Source organism: Ursus arctos, unplaced genomic scaffold (assembly GCF_023065955.2).
Source record: "Ursus arctos isolate Adak ecotype North America unplaced genomic scaffold, UrsArc2.0 scaffold_15, whole genome shotgun sequence".
Taxonomy (NCBI): Eukaryota; Metazoa; Chordata; class Mammalia; order Carnivora; family Ursidae; genus Ursus; species Ursus arctos.
In genome coordinates, this window is record NW_026622819.1 from 29,670,160 (window position 1) to 29,682,230 (window position 12,071).

At 44.5% G+C, this 12,071-nt stretch overlaps 1 long non-coding RNA gene across 2 annotated transcripts in view; it reads right to left on the reverse strand.

The window, feature by feature from the left end:
• The window catches only part of LOC113260911 (uncharacterized), a 124,270-nt gene that overhangs the window by 40,695 nt on the left and 71,504 nt on the right, over nt 1-12,071 (reverse strand). Inside the window, exon 9 of one of the 2 annotated variants that reach the window (XR_008959199.1) lies at nt 660-806. The exons of the other annotated variant lie outside the window; for it this stretch is intronic. This is a non-coding gene — a long non-coding RNA (uncharacterized LOC113260911). The remainder of the gene's footprint in view (nt 1-659; nt 807-12,071) is intronic. 2 annotated transcript variants of the gene reach the window in all.

Below are 12,071 nucleotides of genomic sequence, written 5' to 3' on the forward strand. Positions count from 1 at the left end.
TGATCGTCCCCTAAAGCCTCAGTGTAATAGCTGCTACTCTTGTGCTGGCTTCTGTTTCTGGACAGTTTCTGACAATAACTTGGAGTGGAATGATCTCTTCCCTGACCTCAGGTTCCATCACAGCTGCTCTTATGTGCTTTGTCAGGGGAGAGCTGTTTAGTAGGAAGTTTGGAGAGTGGCCTAAGGGGTTAGGCTTGTCCTTTGCCCCAGTCTTACCTCCTGTCTTTGCTTGTATGACCTTCACTTGGAGCAGAGTATTTGGTCTCTGCGACACTGTTTGAGTCCGGTCGTCTGGGTTATAGTCTATCCCCAGAGAGGGCCTTTCTAAGCAAAACCACACTTCCTTCCTTCTCTGCCTTCAGAGGGGTCACCTCTCTTAAGATTGATTCTTTATTATAGGACCTTCCTAGAATCAACAATCCTGGATATTTCCTGCCATTTCCCCTGCTATGCCTCCAGGTCCAGGCCTGACTCCCAACAGGCCATTGCCATTTATCTCATCATTTCTGCTCAGCCAAATCCACGTTTTAGGGTTTGTATTTTACTGTACCCCACTCTTGGAACCAAATTTCTCTATCGGTTACTAATTCTCTGGTGCAAGAAACAGAGGAGTTGATTCGTATCAGCTAGGCAATAAAGGAATCTATTAGCCTTTATACCTTGAATTTCAGAGATGAGGCAACCCCCTGAGTGGGGTCCACTTAGCTGCACCCTTCTCTTCACATTGGCTTCATCCTTAAGCTCTTCCCATCCTAGCAGCAAAACGGCCCCAGCAGCTCTTGACTTTACATCTTCATTCTCCGGTGCTGAGAGGAAAAGCAATAAAAACGACTTTGATACCAGGATTGCATGCCAGAGTCCCAAGAGTAATGCTGATTGGACTGTTTAGGTTACGCGGCTACCCCTAAACCAATGGGGAGTTGAATATATTTGGCCTAAGCCAACTAATGCCCATCCCATGGGCAGTGTATGGCAACAACAGTAGACATCTAATTGAAAACAGCATGCCAATAGAAAGGGGAAAGTGAATTCTGGGTAGGCAACTAATAATAATCCATTATCAAGCCTTTTAAAATAAACTTGTTACCGGGCCTTTAAAAAGTAATTTCATGTTATCTTTTTTTAAAAATAGTGTTCATCTGTATCTGAACTGATATCTCTTTGAAGAATCTAAGGCTTCGTGAGAACGGGGGACCTTATCCATCTTGTTCACTTGAAATACAATGCCTGGCATTCAATAAATATTTGCTTAGTAAATGAATGAATGCATTGTGTTTATCCTGCATCTCTGAGACCTTCCAGTATAATGTCCCAAACCTCCAGGGCATGCATATTTCATTTGAGATGCTTGGGCTTAAAGCTTCACAGCTGGTAAGTGGACAGCCAAAACCTGAACTCGGGCTTGCTGACTCCACATCTCGTGCATTTCCGACTAGTCCAAGCTGCTCTCGTGTGTTAAAATGAACCCTCAGAGTTTTAACACAGCTGTGTTCATGAGACATGTAGGAAATACATAAAATATGCTGACAGCTAGTGTCCAAATAACAATCTGGAAGATTAACAGGACTCTAAAACTAGCATGAACTGATATTTGCTTTTCTGATCTGCAGCTATCAACATGCTCCAAGTTAAAATCACATCCTGCCTGATAGTATGTGAAAGAATAGGATTGATCAGTTGCTTGTCTATTTTTTCATGTTATCATGGCAATAATTAGAAGCCACATGATAATTTTTCTTATTGCATGTCGCCTCTGTTGAAGATAAACCCTTTTTATCTGATGGTGTTAGCAGAGCAGACTGATCAACCGAGTAGTAACACTAACTGATGGTCTTCCACGAGCTAGGTACGTCATTCTTTCGTTCATTTACATATTTTAGTTGTTATCCACTTACTGAATACTTATTGACTACCTTCCGTGCAGCAGGCATTGTGCTCGGGGCTAGGGAAACAACATTTAGCACAGGCCAGGGAGATATTACAGTGCATGGACTGAGAACAAACTGGGGTGAGAAAGATCCGAGTTCAAACCCTGACTTTGCTGTAGCCTGTGAGATCCTGGGCAGACACAATTCACTTATCTTTGTCTTATGTGTTTCATTGCATGAAATTATTCTTTTTTTAAGATTTTTTATTATTAAGTAATCTCTATACCCAACATGGTGCTCAAACTTGCAACCCCGAGATCAAGAATCACACACTTTACTGACTGAGCCAGCCAGGCGCCCCATGAAATTGTTCTTTAACTAACATACAGTGATTTTGTGAGGCTTAAGTGGGATCATTTAAATGTTGCACTTGTCATGTCTGACACATTGTAGTTTCTCAGTTAAGTGTTATTTTTATTACTAGATGGTCCCTATACTCAAGTTGCTCACTTAAAATGAGTACAGAAGACAGACATAAGTCTTCACACTTAATTTCCCCCAAAATGTTCTAAGGGTTCTTTTTCCCATTTATGAGCAAGGAAATTGAGAATTTTAAGAGTTTGTTCAAGGCCTCAACTAATGAGTAAATGAGGCAGAATTCAAAATTCAAAGATGTCTGAGTCCAAAGCCATGTTATCTTCAATTATCTGCATGATGAAATGAGATGGTGGTTCTAGTCCTGACTTCAGATTAGTGGTTCTCAACCCTGGAGAGCACTTATTTATAAAGCAGCAACTGCCAGGACCCTGTTACAATTCAACTAAACCAGTCTCAGGCTCAAGGCAGCCTAGGCATCGAATATTTTCAAAGTCTCCTCAGGAGATTCTAACAGGCAGCCAGAGCTGAGAACCACTCAACTCTCTCAAGGTTCTTCCAGTCTCAACAGTCTAGTCCTTTTATATATGGTGGTGATTGTCAGATTGAGATCAGTGCTGGTAGAAGCAGGGACATTCCAGGACTTTCCTCCACTGGGGTTCCACATCACCACTGTGCACTTTAGAAGAAAGGTGAGGGCAGGTAGAGCTCCTGACGCCTAAGGCCACTGCACGGAGTTTTAAAACACAGTAGAGAACCCACACGGAGTGCCGAGCAGCTGCATGAGTGCTGGTGAAGGGAGTGATGAGAACCCAAGCTCCCTCTTCAATGTGCGGTTGACAGACCAACAGCATCCTTCACACATGGAGGAAGGAGCAGCCTGGGAAATGTCCCAAACAAATGCAGCTGTTCTTTGTTTCTGGAGAGGATGCCAATAACATTTTGTTCCTTGGGGTTCTCAAGAGTGAGAAGTGTGCATAGCTATAAAAACAAACCCATAGGGATAATGATCATACTAACCTACATGTCATATAGATACTTATTTAAGTTAATGAAGTCATAACAGATATTCGGACCTAGAGTCTATTACAGACTTTATATCGAGGCATTCAATAAAGGGAAGAAGAATAGTTCATCAGCCACTGGATGCCTTTTGGGATATTTCGGTCACTCAGAGTCAAATTTCTGCAGCTTCCGAAATGGGGGTCATATCAGGAACTCATCCCAAAGTCTGGTCCACATACATCTAATCTGTCCACTCTGATTTGCTCCTTATAACAATTCTGTGACATACATGATCAGGTAGCAGTATTCCTATGTTACAGAGTTAGAAACTGAGGCTTAAAAAGGTTAAGTGATGCTCAATGACTAGGAGATACACATCCTACATTCAGGCATACCTCCCTGGATGCTGAAATCTCAAGTCAACATTCAACTGAGGCAGGAGGCTATTGCCCTACTCAGGCACCCATGGACGCAAAACCTACCAACCAAATGAACGCAGAGACATTCCAGTAAAGACACACGTATTGGATTCCGATTATTTATTACTGACATGTTACGGCTTTAACCACTGCACTCCCTCTCTGCGATCCACGAAGAATACACCTAAGGCTAGCAGAGGGGACCCAGACTCTGGGGCCTTTCTCATTCCTCATGACCCCCATCCCAGTCTCAAGAAGCAGGCAATGCAATGCTAAACCTTCATGTGCCCTGCCTCTGGTACAGGCCCGGTACCCCAAAAACATTCAGTTAGAGGATGAATAAGAACATTACCACCCGTGAGAGATGGTCGAGAAAAAGCAATAATAGTTAGGGATGGACTGGCACTATCCAATAGAAATAGAGCATAAGCCACACACATAAGTTTAAATTTCTAGTACATATTAAAAAGGGTAACAAGAACAGGTGAAATTAATAATATATTTTATTTAACCCAGTATATCCAAAATATTTCAAATTATGATATAGAATTCAAATTATTTGCATTATATTTGCATATTATTCAAATAATTCACATTATTTTTTAAAATTTCAGATTACATAATCTACATAAAAAATCTGTAATTAGATATCTCTTTTTTTAAATTTTGGTAGTAAGTCTTTAAATCTGGTGTGCACTTGACACCTGTGGCACATTACAATTCAGATGAGCCACGTTTCACGTGCTCAGTAGCCACATGTGGCTAGTGGCTACTGTACTGGCCAGTGCAGGTCTAAACCACCACAACATAAATATCAGGCTGCTGTACCTACTATATAGAATTAGCTTTCTTTTTTTTTTAAGATTTTATTTATTTGAGAGAGAAAGAGAAGGAGCAGGAGGAGGGAGAAACAAACTTCCCACTGAGCAGGGAGCCTGAGGCAGGGCTCGATCCCAGGACTCCAGGATCATGACCTGAGCCGAAGGCAGACCCTAACTAACTGAGCCACCCAGGCACCCCTATAAAGTTAGCTCTCTGATTGCTTGCTCATTATTTGGGGTTTGATTGGCAGCAAGCTAGATTCTGATTTAACATGAAGGATAGGGTTCCCACTGGTAAGACAGCAGAGTTTTTATTGAGTACTGTTATTGCCAGATACTGCATTTGGCTCTGGGAACACAAGGGTGAGCAAAACAGAGCCCTGGAATGCTCTGAGAGGCGATATTTAAGAAAAGGATAACTATCCAACCGTCTGAAGTTCTGGGAGGACAGTTCTAATTAGAAGCTCATGGGGTTACAGAGAGAAATAATGAAAAATGGAGATGATATAAAATTAAAATTCAACAAGTGTCCCATTATGGCTCCACAACTACTATGGGTGGTAGGTTATATGAAAAATATGTTAAGAGAGGATGTTAAGCATCTAGAAGACTTATATATAAAAGAGCTGTGTGTTTTGGTTCCCACAATGCTTCTCACTGAGACAGGATTTGAGTTAAAGTCATTTATCTTGGAGACAATCTTAGGAAACATGGTAAGGGAGAGGGGGCAGGCCAATCCATGATGCATGAGTGAGTGGGTCATTGCTAGGGACAACTAGGGCTCGATCCCTCTGGGGATTCTCTCAGAGACTTGCATAGAACACAGAATCCCCTCGCTGGGGCACCAGGGAGCTGGGCTGTTTATCCTCCAGCTCCAACCCTTGCTGATTCAAGATCTCCTCTGGGGCATCAACACTTGGTGCTTTCAGTCCGCCATGCATTTGGCCTGAGCTCACGCCTGCTGCCAGAGAAGACCCACGAGAAGGGAAGGAAGGGACTGGAAGCTATGAGTGTGCGTGAACTGTTGTAGGCAATTGTGGAGTAGACCAAGAAGATACGACTTGGGCCCCAACAGTGTCTGCAACAATGACTGACACTCCAAAGTGCCTCTTACCACAGTACTGGACACTGTTCTAAGCACTTCACACACATTAACGCACTTAATCTTCACAACTCTATGAGGTAAAGTACCTATTACTATCCCCATTTCAGAAAGGAGAAAATGAACCTCAGAGAGGTTATGGAATTGTCCCATGGTCAGGAGGAGACAGGACCAGGCTCAGAGTTGGGTGTCTTAATCACTGTGCTCCAAGTCACCAAATGCTAAGGGTACTCTCAAAAACCAAGCCAGCCTTTCAGAGAAGCCTTCCCAGTCATGCTTCACAAATACTTTATCTTCTGTTTCAACAGACTTGCCTTTGAACTCTCAATTTTACATTCTGGACTATCTACACAGCTCTTACCATCAAAATCTCTGCAGAATACGTGGAAAGAAGAGCTCTCCAAATCCAGAGCTAGGCTAGAACAGGTTATCAAAGATAGAGGTCTGCTGAGCTGTGTGTTGTAGAAATAAAGGGAGTATTTTTATATGTCAAGTACCAAGATTGCACGTCTCCAAAACTGTTCGTAAAATCACAGTATACAAAGACAGTTTTCTCCAGAATCCTCGTTCCAATAGGTGAAATATTGAGGGGCTCGACCCTCATGGAACAAATTCATTTTTATCCCACCCACTGCCTTCTGGCCGCCTCTGTTGGATCTGTCTTCCTCGCAGCATGGTGGTATCTCAGACAGACACCTTATCTTTTCCAGTCAGCCAGAAATCAAAGGTGTCTCATTTTTCAGGTATGAAAAAGTCCAGTTCGTCTAACACTAAGCTAAGCTTCAATCTCTCACGTATTTCAAAGCTCCCCTCCTCCCTCATTCAGGCCTGAGCCCAGGTCAAATACTTACATTAAGGAAGGGAAGTGGGTATTGAACAGTTTCTTACTTAACCTAAAACGCCCTCTCCTCAACTTACTCTGTGGCTTCTAACTCCTCCAGCACTAGGGCAAGGAGAGGGAGGAGAGGGAAAGGGGCACAAAGCTATACTTGACCAGCACTGTAGCAATGTGGTCATGTGTCCACTACCTGGCAAATCGTGGCTTTTTCTTTCATACACCACTTTCGCTGGTTTTTTGGAGATCTCCTTGCTGGGGACATCTCCCTGAACAGAGTAATATCTCCTGGCTGACCACTCAAGATCCTCTTAGCTCCTAGAGGACAGCTGACCCATCAGTGTCTGCCAGGTTGTCTAGTCCCTGTGGGAAGACCCTTTGGGCAGGGTCCTTTCAAGGAAACCAGAGCCTGGCTTTCATCTGAGGTGTCCTCCCTGAACCACAGCTGACAAGATGACACCCACCCCTGCCCATGACGGATGGCAGTGTTATTTGCTGTCCCTTCGGCCCTTCTCTTCACCCTACTATTGGGGACAATTCTATCAAACTTTCCCCCTCAGACTTTGCAGACTCTGTGCCCTGCCAACTCTAGAGAACATTCGTCAAACTTACCCAAGAGTTCTCTCTGAATCCATGGCCATCTTGGGTTTCTGCAGTAATGTGAGTCACTAGTTTAGGGGTGAGTGGTCAACAACCCATATCTTCGACCCTTCTCCAGCTCCTCTCACACATTTGATTTGAGTAGGGGGATGGGAAGAAATTCTCTCTTCAGGGGAATTCGCTCTCACTAACCTTCTTTCAGCATTGTTATTGTCTTTTTTTATGTATAGGTGAGGGTGGGTGATACGCTATGGGGGGCAAAAGTCATTCCAACTTCTTAGCAAGTCTTGTTGATGGTCTAGCACCCCCCGCCCTCAGCTTCAGAGCCTGAGCCAATAGGGCCATGCTATTTCCTATTGTGCTACAGATGCAGAGAGCTGGCCACCTCTCCAGGCTGGCTTAAATACAGCTCTGCTTAGTCACACAGGAGAAAACTGTAATTGAATTAAGTAATCAATTAAGGAATTAAATTTGAGCAATCAAATTACCTCAAGCCGTTTTCCAACATTCGGTTTTAATATTCATAAGCTTAAGCTTTGTTTGTCTTTTCTAACCCTAGAACAATTCCTAAAATTGCTGAAAGAGTGGGAGAAATGCTTTTTTTTTCTTTTAGGTACATGGCAAATAAGCCAGGTATAATTAGAAAAGTGGTTCAAGGACCCATAGTTCCACCAAAACACCAATCACTTAACAATAAAGAAGCCTTAACACAAGGGGCATCAGAATATAAGCTTTTGAAAGCCGTGGTCCCCTCTTCCACTAGCACTTAGCCGCAGAAGAAACTTGAATTAAGTTAATTCCGAGACTAAATGATTTCTCTTTCCATCCCACGGGACACAGAGGGGGAGCCAGATCAAGAGAATACATTTTTAAATGCTTAGTGATACTTCACATTCAAAGAAATGTACATCTCCCTTTCTCTCTGCTCATATATATGAAATCTCTTCCACTTGAACAGGTTGACCTATAAGCCATTCTTTCCATGGCATTTTTCTTCCTTCTTATAGAGAATCTGTGTGAATCATTGTGGCCATAAAACTATATGACTAAACACTGATAATTACATGACTTTTCACTGGAAGAGAAGAAGGTTTTAGTCCTCCATCTCTCGTTGGAGCCGTCTTACTCAGCCATAGATTTTCTGTCAGTGTGCAGCCAAGAGTCGGGCTTCGCTGGCCAGAAGGGTCTGACTGTCTGTCAGTGGAAGACTCAGGCCCGGCAGCCAAGACCTGGGGGGGCAGCTTGCTGCAGCTTTCCTAGAATCCTTGTTCAGGCTGGGCCTCTGCCTGGCCCACGGGGGTGGCCCTGGCCCAGAGCTGGCAGCACCCCGGCCTCCCGCACCCCCACAGGCTCTCGGCCAGCTCCCTCTGCCTGATCCTGCATGGCGACAGGATGCCTGGGCGTACAGGGACAAACCTTCTCTCCTTCCACTCTGACATGACATCAGCCGGCACAAGAAGTGCCAAAGGACAGGAGATTGGTTTAATAACTGATTTCGCCTGTTGCCTCAAAATAAAAATGATGTGCCTTCAAATTACAACATGTTCCCTTCATAATATTGAACACAGTATTTATGGAAGAGCAGTTCCAGCGATGGCTCCCCACTCGGTACCTTCCTTCCAAGTGCCCTCAGATGCATTAGCTCATTGGAACCTGACACTGCAGGTGGGGAGTTGGGGGGAGGCTGCGCGAATATTATGACCCCTCTTTAAAGTCATGGATGCAGCTTGCCTCGGTCACAAAGCTAGGCACTTGCAGGGTCAGAACTGAAAGCCCGGTCTCCTCACCCACGCAGTCCTACTGCATTAACTGGGGAGAGGAAGGCTGCATGGCATTTTTTAAAGAAGAGTTTGCATCTTTTTTCTGATTACAGAAGTAATGTGTATTCATGGGGAAAAAAAATGAAAAACACAAAGCACTAGAAAAAAAAAGAAAAATCACCCATATTCCCAGACCGACACAATGACAGCTATTAACATTTGGATGTGTAATCGCGTCTGTACATTTTTCTTTAAAAATGGTTTCCCACTGTGCACACTGTTGTCAAATGACGTTTCTTTCATTTGCTTCTCAATTATAAAGGTAACACATGCTTATTACAGGGAAACCAGAAAACATGAATGATCACAACGTCACACCCACCCACCAAGAGGCAACCATTGAGCAGCACTTCCCTTGAATCTGACATTTAGAAAGGCTATAAAGTTGCAACATGCCTCTGAGGCGAGGGTAAGACGTTTCAGGGAAGACCAAGGAATCAGTCCTCTGCCATTTAGAATCTAAGCTGATTTGTCTGGAATGAATGTCTCTGTATTCCAGCTTCCCTATTCATAAATACAGGCAAGGATTTCCGATTAACTTCACAAGAATATTTTGGGGATCAGTGATATAACATTTGTTCGGAGTTTTGGATGTTTTGAAGGAAATCTATAATCTTCAGGCCATGGACCATACTCATTCAATTTAAGTTTCTCTTTGCCAGGCCAGACCACACGGAATTGGGGCCACATAAGAACAGCAGAAGGTGGTTTGGCCCGAGATACACACTTCAGCTTTATCTGGGCCAGGGAATGGAAGGAGGTGACAAAGCAGAGGAGAATGTGGAAGTCCATTCTTCCTCTGTTCAGGCAAAACCACCCCAGCCACATCCATGCACAGGTGCTAAATGCTCTATGAGGGAGACAGCTCTCTAGTCTAAGACACACATACTGATTTTTCTTTGAAATCTATCTATCTGTCTATCTATCTATCTATCTATCTATCTATCTATCTATCTATCTTTGCATGTATCTCTCTAAATTTCCTTGAAAGTGATAGCATGTGGAATGGTCCACCATTTAATTTAATAACTATCTTAATCATATTGCTGTGCCTACATAAATTGAATAGACATGATGTCTTAACCAGCCAAATGGCAGCACCAAGATGAAAGTGTTTGGATGCTACAGAACGTAAAGTGTCAATGGTAACCCCTAAGCTGGCGGACTTTTGGTCACGGCCTCAGAGAGGCCGCAGACTAAAGCCCTCAGGTCTGTGTTACCTGGCTAAGATAAAACAGAACTAAAGAAACAAATGAGAACATTCAGCATGCTCCCGATGGATACAGTGCACTGTTAGCTCACACACACTCATGCCCTGTGCTTCCCAAGGCCTCTCCTTCTCCTCAAAAGTCCTATGTGTTTATGGCAAACGACACCACTGTCCATCCAGTTGCCCCTAAGCCAAATTCCTCAGCATCATTCTTGGCACCTCCCTCTTTTTCATCCCCCATATCCAATGAATCACCCAGCCTTGCTGATTCTATCTTCTAACTATGTATCAAGTCCTCACTTTCTTGCACCCCCACTTCTGCCAGCACAGTCCAAGCTGCAGTCGTCTCTCACGCGCTCCCCTGCTCTCGACTTCTCGGTGGTTCCCACTTCCATTCTTGCCGTCCCTCTGCCAGAGTGATCCTTCCGAAACACAGATCTGACAGTGCTACCCCTCTACTGAAAACCCTCTGACAGTTTCCCATAGTTCTTTGAATCAAAGAGTCATTTCTATACAGTAAAAATCACTCTTTTGAGTGCATGATTTTGACAAGCCCACATAGTCAATGTAACTATCACAGCATTCAAAATAGAGAGCAGATCGCTTTTGTGATTAAAAATAAAGCTGTTACAAAAACTCAGGGTTTTGTGTGTGAAAGTAAGTTTTCCTTCTACTGGTAAATAGCCAGGAATGGTATTTCTGGGTCGTATGGCAAATGGATATTTAACTTCATAAGTAACTGCCAAGCTGCGCTCCAAATGGGCTGTACCATTTTGCTTTCCTATGTTGTAGGATCGAGTCCGAACTCCACAGTAGGCTTTCCAGGGTCCTCCTCTCCTGCCTCCCGCCTCTCCCTGCACCCACAGCTCTGTCCACCGCCCCACCCCCTCCACACCCTTTCCACACCCATCACCCAGCGACGCTCCACTGCTTTCACTGCTGCTGCTCTACTCATCTCCAGGACTCCCACAGGCTGTGTCTTCTGCCCAGAATACTTGCGCACGCCCCCTCCTTACCTAAGCATCGCTTTTAACTGACCAGTTCACTGGCTTAAAGGTCATCTCTATCAGGAAGCTTTTCCTGAGCCTAAATCATTTCCCCATGTACTTCTTTCATTTCCTCATTCAGCAAAGGTTTGATCAATAACCACTAGGACCGAGGCTCTGTTCCAGGCACCAGGGAGATGGTAGGGAGAGAAACAGATGAAAGTCCAGGCTCCTCTGGAGCTGACAGACAACGGACAACGTCACCACCGACAGAACAAGTACATACTAGAACGTCGGGTGATAGCAAGGACTACAAAAAAAAAAATAAAATAAAGCAGAGCCATGGGCAAAACCAGAGTCAAATGTGGGGCTACTTTAGATGGGCCATCTGGAGGACACCTCTCGGGGGTGTGAGTGGTCCAAGGGAGCAGCTCTGCAATCGCTGGGGAAAGCTAACTCCAAGCAGAGTGAGCAGCAAGGACAACGATGTTAAGGAAGAAAAGAGGCATGAGGAAGCCGTCAGGTTCAGGAAGCAGCCTGGGGACCAGTGGCAGGAAAGCCAGGGAAGAGGCCCAGAAGACAGGGTCGGCAGGGGCCAGGGACACGCCGCACCCCGAAACAATGCTTAGGACGCTGCCCGGCTACTGGTTCCTAAGTTGCTTGTCCTTCCCATTCGGCTGTGTGTCCTGTGAGGCTCACATTGTCTCTTCTGCTCATCGCTGAGTGTCAGCACTCAGCACAGTGTCGGCTGCACCGTAGCTTCTCAAGAAATCTCTGAATGGACGAGTAAGTGGATGAAATACTCAACCACATGAGGTCCCTTGCTTGAATGACAAATCCCTGAGAAGACACATGCACCCATGTCACTGGTGGAGAAAGAGAGGCTCAGAGGACTTGACATGACTTTCAGCGAGGGAGAGGGGAGGAGCACGGTTAGAATTCAGCCCCCTCACCATACCTGCCCTGTTTGTCCTGGGCCAAGAAGCAATACATTCTCATACCCAAACATCTTTCTGCCTATCCTTATTCT